Raw genomic sequence first — 19,786 nt, 5'->3', positions numbered from 1 at the left:
GAAGTGACTCCATTCTGTGCATGTTAGTAGTAGTAATGAATTGTCCGTCATAAAATGCTTCGCAATATTAAAATATTATGATTTTATAAGAGAAAACTATATTTCATGAATGGACTGCATGAATTTATGAATTTTGTCTGTTTATGACGTGCCATGAACTAATCTCTCGTATATGCGAAAATCCCATGAGAATCCTCGAATAATCATATTTTTGCCTTTTAACAACTGCTAAAACCATGAACGGAGTTTTGTTCCAATTATTTTTATTTTTTCTTTTCCACGAAAATAATTTTTCAGTAAAAATTTAAATGAAACGCGCACGAAAGCCGTGGAAAAAACCTAAGCAACCAACATTTATTTATTTATTATTTAATGCAAAGTTGTTGATGATGATGATGAAGGGAAACAAGACTGGCGACATAAACATGACACGGAATTAAATAAATCAATTTTTCGCAGTAAGTTGCGCCACATTTTAAATTATTTTTTTTTTCAGTTTCGTTGAGGGAAGTTTGCCAACCAAACCAGGCGTCAAGTTCAAGTATCAATAATTAACATAATAATTTTGTTTATTTTTTTGGAAAAGTGAATGAATGCAGAAATTGCACCAGAAATGGAATTTTAATGTTGTATTTTTGCTCATATGATGATGATTTTTTTTCTATTTTATTTTTATTGCATTTCGTGGAGTTGTGAAAAATCTTTTTTCGTCTGAATTAAAAAAAAATTTCTAAAAAAAAAAAAAAATTTTAAATAATTCAAACATAAATTATCATTAAAAAATATTTTAAGAAACTAATTAAACTAAATTTTTATTTTTTTTTTAATTAAAAAAATTTTTTTAATTTAAAATGAAAATTTTTAAAAATTTTTTTATTTCTCAATTTTTATTTATTTTTTTAAATTTAATTTTATTTTTATTTTTAATTTTTTTACGAATTTTTAATTTTTCCGACTTATTAAATTTTTTTTAATTTAATTTTTTATTTATTTATTTTATTTTATTTGTTATTATTTTTTTGAAGAATTTTATATTTTGCAATTATTAATTTATTTTTCGTACATCACAATTTACAAAAAAAAAATAAGAAAAATAATTTTAAAAATTACAAATTAATTAAAATAAATAAAAAAATTAATTAATTTATAAAAATTAATAAATTAGTTAAAGAAATAATTTTTAATGATTAAAAATAATTAAATTTATTTTTTTTTTCATATTTTTAATAATCAAAAATAAAGGTTTTTTTTTAATTTTTTTTTCTGAAACTTAATATTTTTTTAAATTAAAAAAATAAAATAAATAAATTTAAAAAATTAAATTTTTTTAAAAATTAAATTTATAATTTCAAAAAATTATTTAAATTTAAGAAAAATATTTCAATAAAAATATTAAAAAAAAATAAAATAAATCTGAAAAAAATCAAATCAAAATGCACTTTAGTACCTCATTACAAAATATTTGTTTCCACATTTTTTTCCGATTTTTTTCATATTTTTTTCTTCGCATGTTTCCATATGCAGTTTTCATGTTAGTCCTTGCCATTATTTGACGTGATACCAGAAAAATGTTTAAAGTTTATACGATTTTTTTCTCGTCTTGTGTTCCTCATGTGTGTTCTTGTAACAACAAGACACTGAAGATTCCTCTTCACAATCGCATTGGACTGCAGCCAAATGTTGGAGGAACACATGTACCTTTTCCCAACACCCTGTCGACGTCGTCGTCGATTTTTTTATTTGTTTTTTTTTTCTTCATTTTTGCCAAACACCAAAAAATATTGAGAGAGATACGTGAAAAGAAAAGCTGAGGGAAATATTTCTGTGCAAAACATGTGTTCGTGTCTAAAATGTGACATTTTTTGTCTTTTTTTTTTACCTTGCATTTTAAATATCACTTTTATCGAAAATCCATTAAATTCGTGCTTGGCTTGCGTGCCATCAATCAGTTACGATAATGACGATGTTTGGCATCAATTTGCATGTCTAAGAGCATTTTACAAGAATTTCGCATTATCATGTTTTTATGAAACAGATTTTGACGAAAAAAAATCCTTGACCTATTGAACGATCGAATTGCATTTCAATTAAAAAAAAGGTAAAAATTTTAGAAAAACCAAAAAGTCATTTCCTTTCGTTTTTTAATTTGCAAAAAGTCACACAAAAACCATTCCGGATGCAATTTAAATTGAACAAGAGACAGCAAAAGGTTAACCTTAATTTTTTTTTTTGGAGCGGAACACATTCGACAGTCACTACTAAACGGGAAACGAGGAAAGAAAAACTAAAATTTCAAAACAAAAATTTTGCCTTTCTCTCTAAAGTGGTTAACCTATTGCTCTGCATTTCTCCCTGTTTTTCACGAATTTTCCTCTTTTTTTGTTGTTTATTGTTTTATTTTGTTGTTTCATCATCCTCGTCTGCATTTCTGCCAAACGAAAAATCTCTCATTTATCAAATTTCTCCGTTTTTCGGGATTTTGCTTCGACTCGAGGAAATGAAAAAAAAAACTCAGTGCGCAGAAATAAAATTTTTGCATAGAGCGAAAGGGAGGAACTGGAAATGGTGTGCTTTTATTTTCCGGTTTCTATTTATCGAGAGTGTTCGATTCGCATCTGGAGTTGCATAGATGCGACAAATCGGGGGAAAACGAAAAATGCTGTGGGGAGCAGAAACCAAAAAAAAAAGATGAATAAAAATAGCACAGAAAATGGGTGAATATAAATGAATGTGATTGGTAAGGAATCAAACTAATCTCGTTTTATTATCGCTCGATGTTTGATTTTCCGTTTTTTTGCATGGCTGCGAGACGAGACGAAATGAGATGAGGAGTTAATGCATTTTTTGAAGGATTTGAGCGATTTCCGGTGAGTATTTTTTCCTCAAGATTGTATTAAAAGTAAAATTTTTACAAATTTAAAATAAAGATTTTTAAATAACAAAAAAATTATTAATTTAATTTTAATTTAAAAAAAAAATATTTTTTAAATTTGTTAAAAAATATTTTTATATCTCAAAGTTCTTGTTTTTAATTAAAATGTTCATAAAATTATATTTTAATAATATTTTTTATATCTGATATATAATATGATTTTTATTTTTTAAATTTTTAATTTTTTAAAATTTAAATTATTTTTAAAATTAATTTTTGTTTTCAAAACAATTTAAAAATAATTAAATAAATAATAAAAAAAATAAAATACGAAAATTTTTATAAAAACAAAACAAAAATTTTTAAAATAATTTTTAATGTTAATAAATAAATTTTAAAAAAATTAAAAAAATTATAAATATAATTTAATATTTTATTTATTTTTAATAAATTTTATTTTTTTAAAATTATTTTGTTTTTTTTATTTAATTTTATTTTTTTTTTTAAATAATTTTATTTAATTTATTATATTTAATTTAAAAATTTTTTAATATTTTTTCAAAAAAAAAAAATAATAATAATGAAACATTTATAAAAATTTCAAATATTTTTTTTTGTTTAAAAAATATTTTATTAGAATTTTTTAATATTTTTTTAAAAACCAATTCTAATAGAAAATTCATGAAAAATTCGAAAAAAATTCTTTTTTTATACCCCAACATTTTTATTACAATTTATTTATTTTCGAATAAATATTAACATTCAAATAAAACTGCTTACGGTCAAAATATCATCAAATATATGTAATATTGCAACCAGATTAAATGAATTTTCGAACGTCCCTCTGGTCACTCCATCGATAGTATAACATCATCATCATCATCAAACCAACTACATCGCCAAGCAACAACGGGACAACGGGATACAATATAAATGATCGCAGGCGTGTGCTTCAATTTCCTAAGGGGCCGATAATGATGGCTTTATATATGAAATTTATTTTTCATCCCACTTTAATTTATTTATCAATATATTTTAATAATATTCAGCCCTCAATTTTCGCTTCGTAACATTGCAAAATATCCATAATTATTATTTCGATCGATCAAAAGACGACGCCAAATGTTTAACATGCACATAGACACAAAATAAATAGATAGAAAATTATTTACACAGTTTGTTTATTGCCTTGATTGTTTACGTTTTATTTTATCTTTATTACGAGCGAAACGCATATTTTGTCTCGCATAAAATATCTTTTAATTAGATTCCGAGGAAGTGCATCGTTTGCCATTTGTTTACATTGTCAGAAAAGAAATTTTATTGCTCTTTTAATTACATCGAGCACAGACATCAATAAATGTTGCAACGCAAACAAAGGAGGGTCGCGTCACAATAGATTTTTGAAATTTAGGCCAAACATTTTTCGTTCAATTCAAATTAATGTCCTGATTCATGTCACAGCGCAAAATTAAAGTCAATTTTCATTTTCGGTTGCTCTCAATTTTAAAATTTGGTTTTACACGAGCACGAAGATTTTTTTCTCCCTTCGAGAAAATTATCATAAAAATTCACATAAAAAATGACATTTATTACTTTTGAACGAAAACGACGACGAAGAAAAAAAAATAAATAGGTATAAAAGTTAGGCAAATGTCATAAAGTTACAAAAACGCAGCATGAGTCGTACTCGTAAAAAAATATATATTTTTTTAAAAAAGAGAAGACACGTTTTTGCGTCTTTTGGAGTTTGTTAATGACAAACATTTGAGAGTGACATTAAATTTAAAATGACATAAAATATCGAATGACGACTAATAAACAAGTAAAGTCACTAATAAATCCAGCGAAATACTCGTAATTAATTAAAATCGAATAAAAGTTAATTTTTTAAAGGGGCTTAACGTCGTGTGAAGGATTTGTTGTTTGAAAAGAAAAATGAATTGTTTGTGCCCGGTTAGAAATGTTTGGGAATTCAAGGTGAGTATTTAATTTAATTTTTCAATGAGGTTAGTTTTTTTTCAATAATATTTTTTTAAAACTTTTTATAATAATTTTTTTTTCTTTTAGGAAAAGATCCGAATTTCTAACTTAAGGAGTTGTTTTTTTAAATTAATTAATTGACAAATTAAAGAATCAAATGAAACAGATGAATCAAATTAAAAGCGTCAACGGCATTTCTTAATTTAGTATGGATGGATAAAATACAAATTACGAATCTTATAAAAGTCATCAATCCTATCTTGAATATCTTGAAGAACCTGCGAAGTATGTAACGAAAACACAAAATGAAAATGCTTTTGATAACTGAACTCGTGCTTAACTGAAGCTCATTAGATAATCCAAAAGAAAGATACGTCATGTAAACTAAATTAAGTCATAAGACATATAATACTCCTGTACTACCATAAATCTCTCAAGAGACTGGAAGACGAGTCTCTTCATCCTGAGAACGAAATTTTTATTGACCAGTTCTAATAAGGAACCCCATAATTCGACTAATGATTCAGACAAAGACAATCAGTGTAACTGATGTATTAAATATAAGAAAATCACAAACAATTTAAATCTCAGCTTGAATTTTGTCAATTTCAAGGTTTCACTTTAGCAATATTTTTTTTTACTACATGTCAAATTTTCACATGCCTTTGAAAAATTTTTCGTTAATTTAATTATTTGGGTTTTTATCCATTCTAAAGTTCATTCTAAAATTCAATTGAATAATTTTTTCATTTAAATTTCTTAATTTATTATTTAAAAAAATAATTTATTTATGATTCATTAAAAACGTAACATGAATTTTGACTTTTAAATTAAAATTTCTCATATAAAAAATTTTAAAAAAAATATTAACCTTTTACCAAAAAATTTCTAACTGGGCACAAACGCATTATCACGAGTTAATTATTTAATTGGATATTTATCGATAAAATTATATTAATAAATTATATCAAAATTGTGTGCTTTGATAATGAGTTTGATGACGATTCCAAATGAAAAATAATAGGAACTTAATTGCATTTTAATAATAATACAATTAAAACTGATAAAATATAATTTCGTGTCGCACAAAAAAAATTTTTCAACCAATTAAACTAGAAAATTGCTAGACTCTGCTGCTACTGAAACGTGACATTTTTTCGTTAAAACATTTCATGGATGAGAAAAATGATAATTTTTCCACGTCCATCGAATTAAAAATAAATTTTGAACCGATTGATTTTTATTATTATTCGCTTCGACTTTTCCCTGAAAAATCATTTGCATACAAAAAAAAATGCTCAATGAAGCATCAAATTCACGAGAGTTATCTTTTGTGTCACAACCTCCGCTGCTGCTGTACTTTACGACATTACGCTTCAAGGAGTGCAGCGACACTTTTGTCGGTTGCCGGGGACAACGAAGAATATAAAAGAAGTCTACCGATATTTTTATGGCTTGTAACACAATAAACTGCAACAACAAACAATTCCTTTGTTGTTTGTCCTCCTCTTTTTAAAAAAATTGAAATTTTTTTTTCTTGTTGTGTAAAATAAAAAATTAACGATAATTTTGCATTATACAATATAAAATAATTTTTTCTTTATACGTAATTATAATTTCCATGGAAATTTTTTAACACAAAACAAAAATTCTTTTGTGCATTTCTTCCATAATTTTTTTTGTTGTTGTTGTGTTTCACTTTATATTTAAAAATCTTGCGCGCAAAATGTTACGCAAAAACATAAATTTTGTAAATTAAACAAAGTAAAGTGCATTTTAATGTTCTCAGTATTTTTTTTAAACTCGCTTTTTTGTTATTCTTAGTCGCGTACTTTCGGTTCATGGCATGGATGGCAGTTAGTTAGTCAGAAAAGAAGAGAAAAAATTTTATTACTGTCTGACTTTTGTTACGAAAATGTACAAAAGTGAAGTAAAAAAAAGTTACTCGACATATAATTATTTTAAAATGGTAATTTCGAGTGCATTTTTTAATATTTTTTTTGTAACTTTTTACTAAAGTATCATCTTTTAAGTGAAGGATTGTCTCTTTTTTAATTTTATATTAAATTGTTTAAAAAAATCATTTAATAAAATAATTTATTTTTTAATAAATTAAAAATTTATTTATTTTTTAATAATTAAAAAAATTAAAAATTAATAATTAAAAAAATTTAATTAAATTTTAAAAAATTAAATAAATAATTTAAAAAATAAAAATTTTTATTTAAATTAATTTTTATTTTATTTTTTCAAGCAAAAAAAATAAAAACAAAAATTTTCTCTGTCAAAATATTTTCTAACTGCACCTGGTCAGGAAATAAATAAATTTTTATTATTTTAAAATTTTCCAGCTCTCTTTCTTCGTACATGTGTCTATCATCTATCATGATGATACGAAGAAAATTTTAATACAACACCATCAGGCACAAAATTTGACCTTGACCTGCACACTGCCGCATTTAATAATAGAACAGAAAATATTTTATAAGAGAGAGGTAATATTCTGAACGAACACGTAATAAATAGACAGAATAGACAAAATTATAATAAACTTTTTTTTTCTTCTTCTTGGCAAATATTTTCACGGTTTCATGCGAATTTTACTTGCGATTTTAAATGATATTGCAATATTTATGCGAGGCAAACTTTATCAGAAATGTTTATTGTGGTAGGAGTGAAATTGCCAAACTTTTTATTTTACTTTATTTTTTTAAATAAAATAATGAAAATTGACGACAACAACTAAGACTTTGCGATGATGATGACGCTAATGCTCTTCGCGTGAAATGAAATTTATTCAGATTTTTCATCGTCAAATATTAAAGGTATCAACAGCATGACATCAATTACGACCGGAGCATTCGCAAAATAAAAAAGTATAAAAAGCGAAATTGAATTGACAATTGACAAAGAAAATTCCTTTATAAATGGAAGAATAAGTACAGTTCGTCACACGAAAAAAAAAGTAAAAATGAAAAATAAAAGAAAAGAAGTCACGAGATTAGGAGGAGCAGTATCAAAAAACATTAACATTTCAGCAAATGATTCGTTTGGCATTCAGTGTTGTTGTTGTCGTTGGATGTGTCAAACATCACAGAGAGACACACAAAAAAAGATACATTTATTTTTACTGTTTAAATTAAATATTAAAATCAGCAGAAGAGACAATTGTACATGATGCTGTATTTTCATTCTTTTTCTTATTTTATTATCGTTTCGTTTTTCGTGTGTATATATTTTTTGAGGGCATTTTCTAAATAAAAATTGTGATTTATTTTCTACTGTCCGATAATTTTTTTAAAAAGTAAAAAAATATTTTTAATTAATTTTTAAGGTTTTTATTTAAATTTTTGCTAAATTTTTAATTTTAATTTTATTTTTCTTTTTTTAATTTAACTTTTATTTTTTTTTAAATAAATTTTTTTTAAATATTTTTTTATAAAATTATTTCAAAAAAAAATAGAATAAAATTTGAAATTAATATTTAAATAAAAATATTTTTTTATTTTTTAAATTTTCTTAGAAATTTTTAAAATAATTTAAAAATTTTAAAATAATTAAAAATTGATTTTTTTTTTTAAATTTTCTTTCGAAATTTCAAAAATATTTATTTTAATTTAAAACTTATTTAAATTTTTTTTTTATTTTTAATTTTTTTTCACTTTAAATTTAAATTTTTTTAATTGAAAATTTTTTTTTTACATTTTTTTAATTCTTAAAAAAATTTATTAATTATTTTTTTAATTTTATATTAAAATTGTTTAAAAATTCTTCCAAATTTAATTAAATATTCAGATTTTTTTTAATTAAAGAATTTTATTATTTTTTTTTTTTTTTAATTTTTACTTCTTATTTTTATTTAAAAAATAAAATTCTATATTGAAAAAAAAATTATAACTTTTTTTAATTAAAATTAATAAAATTTTTTAAAAAAATTTTCAAAATTTTTTTAATTTTCTATTTAATTTTTTAATTTAAAGAAAAATTAAATGTAGAAAAAAAAATTTAAAAAAAAAATAAATAAAAAAAAAATGAATTTACCTAAATTTTTTTAAAATACTTTAAATTATCTTTAAAAAAAATTAAATTTAAATTAAAAAAAAAATTTGACATTTGAATTCATAAAATAATTTAAATTTAAAAAAATAATTAAATTTTAAAATTTTAAGAAACAAAATACGCTCAAGAACATTTCCCCATCAAAAAACACAAAAACTCCTTTTTTGCCTATCTCAAGTCGAAAGACGAGCGATACTGCAGTATTGCTTCTTTTGTTGTTTTCTCATTCGTTCAACTTGATTGGACATTTGGATCGAATCTTATTTGTTCCTTTCCTATATTGATATACTTGGAATTGCTAACAAGGGGTTGCCAAGGAAATCGGAAGTCACTTTTAGTCTTGACCAAAAGTCTTCTTTGTTATCGCAAAAATTCAAAGAAAATGACAATAAAATGAGGAAATAATACAGAAAAGAATCCTGAAAGTAAAGTCCAAATATTTGCATTTTTCATTAAACTCATATTTTGTGTTGTAAATCATAACGAGAAAGTACTTGACTTGAGATGATGATGGCCTCCCGTGTCTCTTATCATATTTTTCTCTTACAAGCGAGATAGAGAGGAAAAAAGATAAAAAAAACATTTGATGAGCTCCGAAATATTTATGAAGCAAAGTAATAAGAGACTTCAGGTAAATATTTTGCGAATAAAATTCTTCAACATTTTATATTAAACGAAGAATTTTTTTCTTCCTCTCTCTTTGTTTATAAAATATAAAACAAAATTAGGTTACTGAAGATAAATGATAAAGAAGTAAATTCTTCTTTTCATTTTTTTTTTTTTTTTTGTAAAATTACGACGAAGGAAAAGTCGTAAGTAGATGAAAAATTATTATTATATTAATGAATATGCTTTGTTACTTGATTCTCTTTATTTTTTTCTGTTTTCCGATCATATTTCCGTTTTATTTGTAAAATAATTGATTTACTTACGAGTTAAAATGACATAAGGATTTTCTCAAAACTCACCTGAAAAGAGAAAAAAAAATAAAAAAAATTAATATAAAGATTTTTTCTTAAAAAAAAAAGAATTTCAATCTAAATTCCCTGCGTCTTGTTTGTTTATTGATCTTTATTTATTACATTACAAACATTAAATTTGGCGCGCGCAAGGAGACAACGCGTCATATTTATCATCATGACAAAATGATGATATATCCGCCGCGTTCCAAGACTTGCAAAGGAAGAATAGAAGTAATTTTTCCTCTTTTTTCCTTTGTTGTGGGTTTTTTTCTTCTATATGATGTTCGGGGAGACATGCAAAACATTTTCAACCCCAAAAAATAAATAAATAAAAGACAGTACATTATAACGTTCGATCCCGTTTCAGTCCCTGTGGAAAAAGTTCTTTGAAACGCTCGCGAAAAAATTTTCCTTTTAAAAAGGGGTACGCAGCGAAGCAGAGGACGAAGAATATCATAAACATGAAATAAGCAGACAAAAATGATAAAATATAGCAATATATTATGTTTATAGTAATGCGAAAATATGGAAGATTTTGTGATTTCTTGTAGAAAATTGAAAAAAAAAATCAAAGCGCTTTTTCTTGATTTTTTTTTTTAATTTTTTAGATAATTTAAAAATTATATGAAAAAAAAAATTTTTTTTTTAAAAATTTTTAAAATTTTTACTATTTTTTTATAAAAAAAATTATTTTTTATTTATTTTTTTTTTTATAAAAAATATATTTAAATAATTAAAAAAGTTTTATAATTTATTTCATAATTTTTAATTAAATTTTAATAATTTATTAAGATGAAAAATTTAATTATTTTTTTTAATTTAATTTTTAAATTTTTTCTTTCATGAATAAAATTTTATAAAAATTTAAAAATTATGTAAAAACTATAAAATTATAAATATTCAATGTAAAAATTTTTAAAAAAATTAAATAATTTAAAATTTATTTTATTATTTAATTAAATTTTTATAATTTATTTAGATTAAATATTTAAAATTTTTTATTTAAACATTTAAATTAAAAAAATATTTTTAAAAACCTTTTAGAAAAATTTTAATAAATTAAATTAAATTTTTTTTTTAATTAAATTTAATTTTTAAACGTTTTTAAAAGCCTTTTTAAAAATTAAAAAAAAATCTAAAATTTTGGAAATTTTAAAAATAATAAAAATAAATGAAAGAAAAAATATTATTTTAAAAATAAAACATAATTTAATTCATCATAAAAGATTTCTTGATAAATCTCATACAAAGACTTCTTCCGAACCAAAATCACCCAGAGTGAAAATTTCTGATTTCTAAATAAATATGAATTTATATATTTATTTTTTTTTCTCCATCTTGAAAGCGTATGCGGAAAATACCTCATAACGGTCGTCGTCAGAGTGTGATAAATTCTCCTTTTGTCATATAAATGTATATGTTGCTTTTTCTGCCACATTGCCTTGTCTTGATGTTATATTAGCCATACATCTTGGTATCACATTCAATATTGTTATTATTATGTTCAATGTTCGCTTCGGAAAAAAATGCCTTCATTTCACACATGACACAAGCAATCGAACATTATTTTCAATGTTTTCCCAATTTTTCCCCACTTTTTGGCAGAAAATCATCGGTATTCAATGAAGTGAAGTGTGCGGCGATAAGGAAAGAAAAGCACATGAGGAAAAAGAATATAAAACATAATAATAATAATAAACATACGAATTTATTGATGGCGACCATTTTGTCGCATGTGCGTTAAAAAGAAACGTTAAGAAAAGCCAAGAGATTTTTTTTTTGGGAAAGAAAATTTTTGATGATTTGAGTCTTGAGAAGAAAAAAATGGATTCAAGAAAAATAAAGCATTTCCTCAAATTTTACTTTTAAATACTTGAAAAATTACTTTTTAGCTCTTCAGGAGTTTCAGTTTTCACAAATTTCCTCTTTTTTTTTAAATTTCCATTTTTCCTCTTAATCTACTCTCATGGTTTTTCTCTTTTAACTTTTTTCTTTCCATTTTTACAAATTTCAACTTTTTAGCTCTTCAAGAGTTTCAGTTTTCACGAATTTCAACTTTTTAGCTCTTCAAGAGTTTCAGTTTTCACAAATTTCAACTTTTTAGCTCTTCAAGAGTTTCAGTTTTCACAAATTTCAATTTTTTAGCTCTTCAAGAGTTTCAGTTTTCACAAATTTCAATTAGCATTTTTGCTCTTCACGTTTCAGTTTTCACAAATTTCTTCTCAAAATTAATTTTCTCAAAGACTTCTTCTCTATAAAAATTCTCTTTGAAATCCAACAAAAAAAAAACATTTTCCCCGAAAACGTCTATTAACTTCAACTCTTCAACAACAACAAACAATCTCTTTGATGAAATCTCCAAATTCTCTGGAAGCATGTCATAAAAAGGCGCCATGTCACACAAAATTTAAATTCACAAGAAGAGAGTTAATACCAAAAAAGGGGACTGCTTAAGTGCACTTTTATTTAATTTTTCGCGCGAGTGACAAACTTTATACCAATTATATAAATTCTCACACACACTCGTCGTCTTCTTCCATCATCGTCTGCGTTTCGCTTGTCACATGTGTCGTTTAATTGTCGTGACGCATTATTATTACTTCACTTCAGAAACGAAAGGCGAAAAAAAAACTGTCTAAAGCATTCATTTACAATCTTGTTAAAAGTTAATTTAATTATGAAAAATACATCATCGTTGATGTTTATTTTTTTTCTTTCGCTCTGAGACATGAAGGAGATTTTTTGAAGAAATTGTCACGGTTGGAAGGAAAAATTTTTTGTCAAAAAAAAAAAAGAGTTTCGAACAAAAATAATAAATGAATAATAATGAATCTATTTAATGGAAACACTTGTGTTTGTAGCTTTTCATAAATATTATTCGAGATTAGATTGCATAAATTAAAAGAAACTTTTTTCTGCGTCTAATTTACCTCTTTTAATGAAATTCAAAACAAACAAACAAAAGACGAAAAAAATAAGACTAATAAAACAATCAAATAAAATCAACAAAAAGTATATTTTTACACGATAACTTGTTAAGGAAAATTTGTTTACACGCTTGTTCTTGTATAAATCAATCGAGAAAGCGTCGTGCCCGAAGGAGCATTTTCCTCCCTCTCTCGTTGTTGATAAGACACAAAACATTTTCCACGAAATACAAGAATTATGATTTAATCCTTCGTTCGCTTCTAGCTTGCTTTTTCCGACGAAAATTGTTTTGATTAATTGTGCTGCGAAATATTTTAGTTTCATTTTGTTTCAGACTTGAAGTTTTAATCTTATCTCATCTCATCTCGCGCACGGTTTGTTTGTTCGGATTAAAATGTAATTTTGAAAATATTTTTGTCGAAAATTGTACAAGAGGATTTTTTTCTTCATGGCAGAAATTAATTCTTAACCTCAATGTCATGTAAGTTTTGTAACAACTTGACGTTGGACTGACACAAAACTAATTATTTGCTTTTGTGTGAAATTACCACGTCATTAATTCCAGAACTTTCTTCCAAATCCCCAAAGTTATTGTGCGAAAATTTCACAAACATACACAAAAATTTTGTTCTCTGACAATTTTATAGAGACACGAAACATATTGTGTTGGTTGTTCATGCAGAAGAGAAGTGGTTGATTATTATTAGAGAAGAGGGAGACGTAAAGTAACATTAAATGCTAAATGCATTTATGAAAATAAAATGGAATAAAAACTAATAGATTTCCCTTTAGAAAATTATTTTGCATTTGGTTTTTGTTTCGGTTTAATTTTTTTTTTTTTTTGGGAAATGGAAGGAAAAAAGTTAAAAGAGAAAAACTATGAGAATAGATTAGGAGAAAAAGTGAATGAACATGAGTTGAAATGAGTTTTAACTCAAAAAGGGTTAAGAGTTGAAATTTGTGAAAACTGAAACTCGGGGAAAATGAAAACTTCCTTTAAAAGTGAAAACTGAAGAGCTTTCAAAACTGAGAATTTTTATAGAAAAGAAGTCTTTGAGAAGAATTGAAAACTAAGATTCGTGGGATTTTGAGAGCTGAAAAGTTGAACTTTGTGAAAACTGAAACTCTTGAAGATCTGAAAAGATGAAATTTGTGAAAACTGAAACTCGAGAAGAGCTAAAAAGTGAAATTCGTGAAAACTGAAACTCGAGAAGAGCTAAAAAGTGAAAACTGAAACTCAAGAAGAGCTAAAAAGTTGAAATTTGTGAAAACTGAAACTCGTGAAGAGCTAAAAAGTTGAAATTTGTGAAAACTGAAACTCAAGAAAAGCTGAAAACTGAACTTCAAGGAAACCTAAATTGAAAAACCAAAGCTTTCAAAAATCAATTTCATCCAAACAAACTAAAAACTCATTTTTTTCTCTCCCAGATAATGGAAAAGTTACGAACAAAACTTGTTACATTAATTTAATTAACCTTATACAAATATATGTATTGTGTGCATCTGTTTCTGCTCTTTTTTTCTAAACTTTTCTCCAATGGTCCGATTTTTTTTCTGTAATGTTTGCATGCGTCTCGTGATACTTAATGATTGCAATAAGGGGGAAAAACTTTTTATTTTTTCTCTTTTCTTTTCTATCGAACCATTAGCTGCAAAGGATAACAAATGCACTCATGCATGCCATTGACTATCGTTACCCCATATCATTACGCAACTACCTCGCGTTAACAATATAATTGTTATTATTATTTTTTCGAACAATTTCGTGTGTATTGACAATTAAAAAAAAAGAACCACACAAGAGAGACATGAAGTCGCGTCGAACTAAAAACTAGAAACTAAACAGATTTCTATCAAAAAAGTAACCTGTCATCACGTTTCCGCTTTGGCTTTTTTGTTTGCGCGTCATAACTCTTCAAAAAAACTAAGAAGAACTCACATCCCAAAAAAAAATCATGCAAGCAAGTCTGATTTTAATCATTTCATGACGGATATTTCATTAGTTTTTTTTTTGTGTTTTTTTATTGTTTGTTATTTTTTTCATGTTATTGTTATTAATATTAATTCATTATTAACTACAACAAGACATGTATATTTATAAAGTGTAACAGCGACACAGACACAAGTCAAGTTGATACAAAACAAATGTTGCAGGGAACAAGACGAAAAAAATTAACAATTGAGTTGAGCCACCTGTCAATTTTTTTCGTGTCTTCTTCTGCGTGTGGCTTGAACAGAGACGTACAATTTTTTCTAAATTTTAATAAAAAAAATTAATTAAATAAAAAAACAAATAAATAAAAATTTATTTTTTTTTTAATATTAATTATTAATTAAAATAATTAAAAATAAAATAAAAAATTTCAAAATAAAAATAATTTTTTTTAATTTTTAATAATTTTTATTTTATTTATAAAAAATTAAAAAAAAATTTTTTGAATGATTTTTAATTAAATAAATTATTTTTTTAATTTTGAAAATAAATATTTTTTTAAATTTTTATAAATAATTTTTAAAATTTTTTTTTAATTTTATATTTTTATTTAATTTTTTTAATATAAAAATATTTTTAAATATTTAAAATAAATAAATAAATTTTTTTAATTATTTTAAAACTGAATTTTTAAATATTTAAAAAAAAATTAATTAATTGTTTTGTAATATTTTATTTTTTATTCAATTAATTACTTTATTATTTTTTTAAATATTTTAATTTTTTTAAATAAAAAAAAATAAATTAAATTAATTTTTATTTAAATTAATTAATTTTAATATTTTTTTATTAATTAAATTTTTTAATTATTTTTTTAGTAAAATTATATTAAAAAATTATTTTTTTTATAAAATTTTTAATTTTGAGTAATTTAAAAAAAAAGATCGCCCTTTTTATTTTCATCTCTGTTCTCAGAAACAAGAAGACAACGCGAGAGGCAAGACAATGGGTGGCACGAAAAATTAATGTTTTTGTTATTATTATTTGTTTTAACTTGATTTCGTATTTGTTTTGTCGGTTGTTTGACAAAAAAAAAATGCGCAAGAGAGCCACACACCGAAAAATATGACTGTCACTCATGCAATGGGAATGCGATGCGCGCGAATCGAAAAAGATGACGTATTAAGGTCTTAATCAAAAGGATTTTCGGCGGTTGCTGGATTTGTGTGTTTCGACTGAAAAAAAACCTTCAAATAAATAATAAAACAAACAAACAATCATATCACTGCCATTTTTTCATTTATTTTTTTTTTCGTTTTTTTTTTGTAGTTTACCTACATTTTGCACTACAACAACAACAACAACGACTAAATGAAAAATTCAATTTTCATAAATATTTGCTAGGCTCACTTGTTCACTCGAGAGAGGTTCGCAGCACGCACACACACTGCCTGCCATTGATTCCTCAAATAACGAACGAAAAAAGTTGCTTGCAACAACGGGGACGAGGTACAAAGTACATGAAAATTTATAATAAAATGCCTGTCAAATTCAATCTACAATAAACTTGGTATATGTTACGTTTTAATAAACAATTCATTCACATTCAGCTCATTCATTCAGAACGAGAATAAATATTTAAAATTGTTTGTATTGCAATTCGTCGGATGATGACGATGTCGACACACACAATTTTCAACGTCATGAAAATTTTATCAATTATTAACAATTTAACGCAAAATTATTCGTATTATTATTATTTTATTTTGTTCTGCGAATGAAAATGAGGAATTTTTTTCTGTTGGTCACATGGATGAATTGTTGCCAGTTGGATTATCCGGAAAAATGATTATTTTCAGATGTCAGTTTATTTTATGGATTTTTTAATGTAAATTTGTAAAAGTTTAATAGATTTCTTTCAGGGATGTGAAAATTGTAAGGATTGACATCAGAAAATTTTTGAACATGTGCAAATAAATAAAAGTTAGTTCAAAAATCATGAAATATGAGTTGCTGAAAATTCGCTGAATTGAAAATTTTGAAAGCTGAAAACTTGAAAAATTGAAAACTGACAAAGCTGAAGATTTGTTAAACTGTAAACTAACAAAGCTGAAAACCTGAGGAAATAAAAACTAACAAAGCTGAAAACTCTTAGAATCAAAATCTTACAAAGCTGAAGACTTTTGAAACTCAAAACTAACAAAGCTGAAAACTCTTCGAATAAAAATCTAACAAAGCTGAAGACTTTTGAAACTGAAAACTAACAAAGCTGAAAACCTGAGAAAGTAAAAACTAACAAAGCTGAAGACTTGTGAAAGTTAAAACTAACAAAGCTGAAGACTTGTGAAAGTTAAAACTAACAAAGCTGAAGACTTGTGAAAGTGAAAACGAACAAAGCTGAAAATTTTCGGAAGTTAAAACTAACAAAGCTGAAGACTTTTGGAACTGAAAACTAACAAAGCTGAAAACTCTTTGAATCAAAATCTAACAAAGCTGAAAACTCTTTGAATCAAAATCTAACAAAGCTGAAGACTTTTGAAACTGAAAACTAACAAAGCTGAAAACTCTTTGAATCAAAATCTAACAAAGCTGAAGACTTTTGAAACTGAAAACTAACAAAGCTGAAGACTTTTGAAACTGAAAACTAACAAAGCTGAAGACTTTTGAAACTGAAAACTAACAAGGCTGTTAGATTTTTTTTAAAATTTTCAGCTTTGTTAGTTTTCAGTTTCACAAGTCTTCAGCTTTGTTAGTTTTGAGTTTCAAAAGTTTTCAGCTTTGTTAGATTTTGATTCTAAGAGTTTTCAGCTTTGTTAGTTTTCAGTTTCACAAGTTTTCAGCTTTGTTAGTTTTTTTAGTTTTGAAACAAATCTCTTCAGCTTTGTAACAAAACTTTTTGAAATTGAAAACTAACAAATTTCTAAAGTTTTCAGCTCTGTTAGTTTTTTATTCTAAAAATTTTCAGCTTTTAATTAGATTTCTTCAGCTTTGTTAAAAGTCTTGCTTTGTTAAAAAACTTGGAAATTTTAGAATAGACAAAGCTAAAATTTTTAGATTTTAAAATCAAAAAATCACAGCCCTGTTTAAAAAGTAATTCAAATTGAAACACAATCAAAATAAAGATCAACTCCGTATCTCTCAATAATCGTCTCATCTCATCATGCTTCATTAAAAATTATTGAATCTCATTCGTTTCGCATCCTTTCCTCCTCCTCCTTTTCTTCTGTATATTTAAAATAATTGTCTTAACTCTGAATCTTTCTTTAATCTACTGAGAAAGGATTTAACATGTAACGAAAAAAAAAGAAAAACTTTAAAGACACCCGAAAATTTCCCTTATCATGCAAACAAACTCATTTTGCACGCTCAATGGTAGTCAAGCTTTAATGGCTTAGAGCATCAGCAAATTTTTTTTTTGTGTGTGCTTGCCACTCTTCACAAGACACAATAAAATAATGACTGGAATTGTGTTTCATGCTCACATCTATCTCCTTTTCACATCAACACACGAGAGAGAAAGAGGAACGAACACGAAATCAATATAGTCTTGTCTATTGTGGAAAATTCACTCATGGGATTCATTTGTGTTTAGTTTTTTTTTCTCTTTTTTCGCATGTTTATTCAGATAGCAGCACACATCATCAAGTCCTGGCAATAATGGGTTTCCGACAAAAAAAAATGTTAACGAAAACGAGTGTGGCATTAATGGCTTGCTGCTCAACTCTCGCATGATTGGAGGATTTGTACAAGCGACGAAGGAACTTCATTAGAAAATTTGTTCGAGAGTTTTATTTAAAAAGGCTCATTATCCGTTTTGTTTGTTTGTTATTATTAAAAGAGATTCGTCTACCCACACACTTGTTTCTGACACGGAAGCGAGCGAGTTGAAACGACGCGCTGGATGACAATGATGTATAAGTGCACATAAAGAAAAAACAAATTTGATATATATGATGTAATATATTATATTCCCAAATGTTGGCGCTTCTGTTCTTCGCTTCTCAGAGACGCTGCCATTGTTCGAGTAAGACGCTTTTTGATTAAGGACGTGAGCTATGTCATAAATTTATAAAGATTCTCGTGTCATTTGTTATAAATGCGGGAAAGAAGGCTTGTGCGCGTTTCCTTGAATCCATCATAAGGAATAATAATCATCAACATTTATTAATATTTTAGGCGTTTTTTTTGTGCCTTGCGCCGGCATGTCGTAATGTGACACTTTATTTCAAAGAAAATCATGAATTGTGACCCAGTTTTTTATTTTATTTGGTGAGATGGGGAAAAGGGATTTGTATGAAAATTTGAGAAAATTGAAGGAAATTTTTTCATAAAAATTAAAAAATAAATAAATAAAAATTAAAAAATAAATAAAAATAAATAAAAAAAATAAATAAAATTTATTTAAAATTTTAAAATTTTTTTTATTTTTTTCATTTTGAAAATTTTAATTAAAATTTTTTAAAATTAAATTAATTAATTAAAAAAAAATAATAATTTATTTAGTTATTAAAAAAATTATTCAATTTTCGAAAAAAAATTTTGAATTCAAAATTAAAATTAACTCATTAATTAAAAAAAAATAAATTTATTTTTATTTAAAAAATTTTTAATTTAAAAAAAAATATTTGAAATTCATCAAAAAATAAATTTTTTTAAATTTTTTAAATTTTTTAATTTTAATTAAATTTAAAAATAAATTTTTAAATTTTTTTATTTTTTTTTTATTTAAAATTTTTAATTTTTATTTAAAAAATTTTATTTTTTTTTATTTATTTAATTTTTTTATTTATTTTCATTAATTTTATTTTATTTTTCAATTGAGAAAAATAGATAAAAATTTTTAAAAATAAATTTAAAATTTTTTTTTTAGTTCAGAATATCCTCAAATTTTTCAAAATTTTTCAAAAATATTTTTTTAAATTAATTTTTATAATATTTTTTTTAATTTTTATTTAATGCAAAAAAAAAATTTTTTTGTAAAAATTGTCAATATTGGACTAAAATCTCTTTGACAAAGCAAAGAAAAAAAAAATCCATCAAAAGACCAAC

General features: G+C 24.5%; 2 protein-coding genes across 3 annotated transcripts in view; both read right to left on the bottom strand.

The window, feature by feature from the left end:
- LOC134836089 (thioredoxin domain-containing protein 9) overlaps positions 1–19,786 on the bottom strand; it is a 358,198-nt gene that overhangs the window by 277,000 nt on the left and 61,412 nt on the right. The gene's annotated exons all lie outside the window — the stretch shown is intronic.
- Positions 1–19,786, bottom strand: part of LOC134836085 (uncharacterized) — a 181,269-nt gene that overhangs the window by 128,476 nt on the left and 33,007 nt on the right. The gene's annotated exons all lie outside the window — the stretch shown is intronic.

This window comes from Culicoides brevitarsis, chromosome 3 (assembly GCF_036172545.1).
Source record: "Culicoides brevitarsis isolate CSIRO-B50_1 chromosome 3, AGI_CSIRO_Cbre_v1, whole genome shotgun sequence".
Lineage (NCBI taxonomy): Eukaryota > Metazoa > Arthropoda > Insecta > Diptera > Ceratopogonidae > Culicoides > Culicoides brevitarsis.
This window is presented reverse-complemented; position numbering and strand designations above follow the sequence as displayed.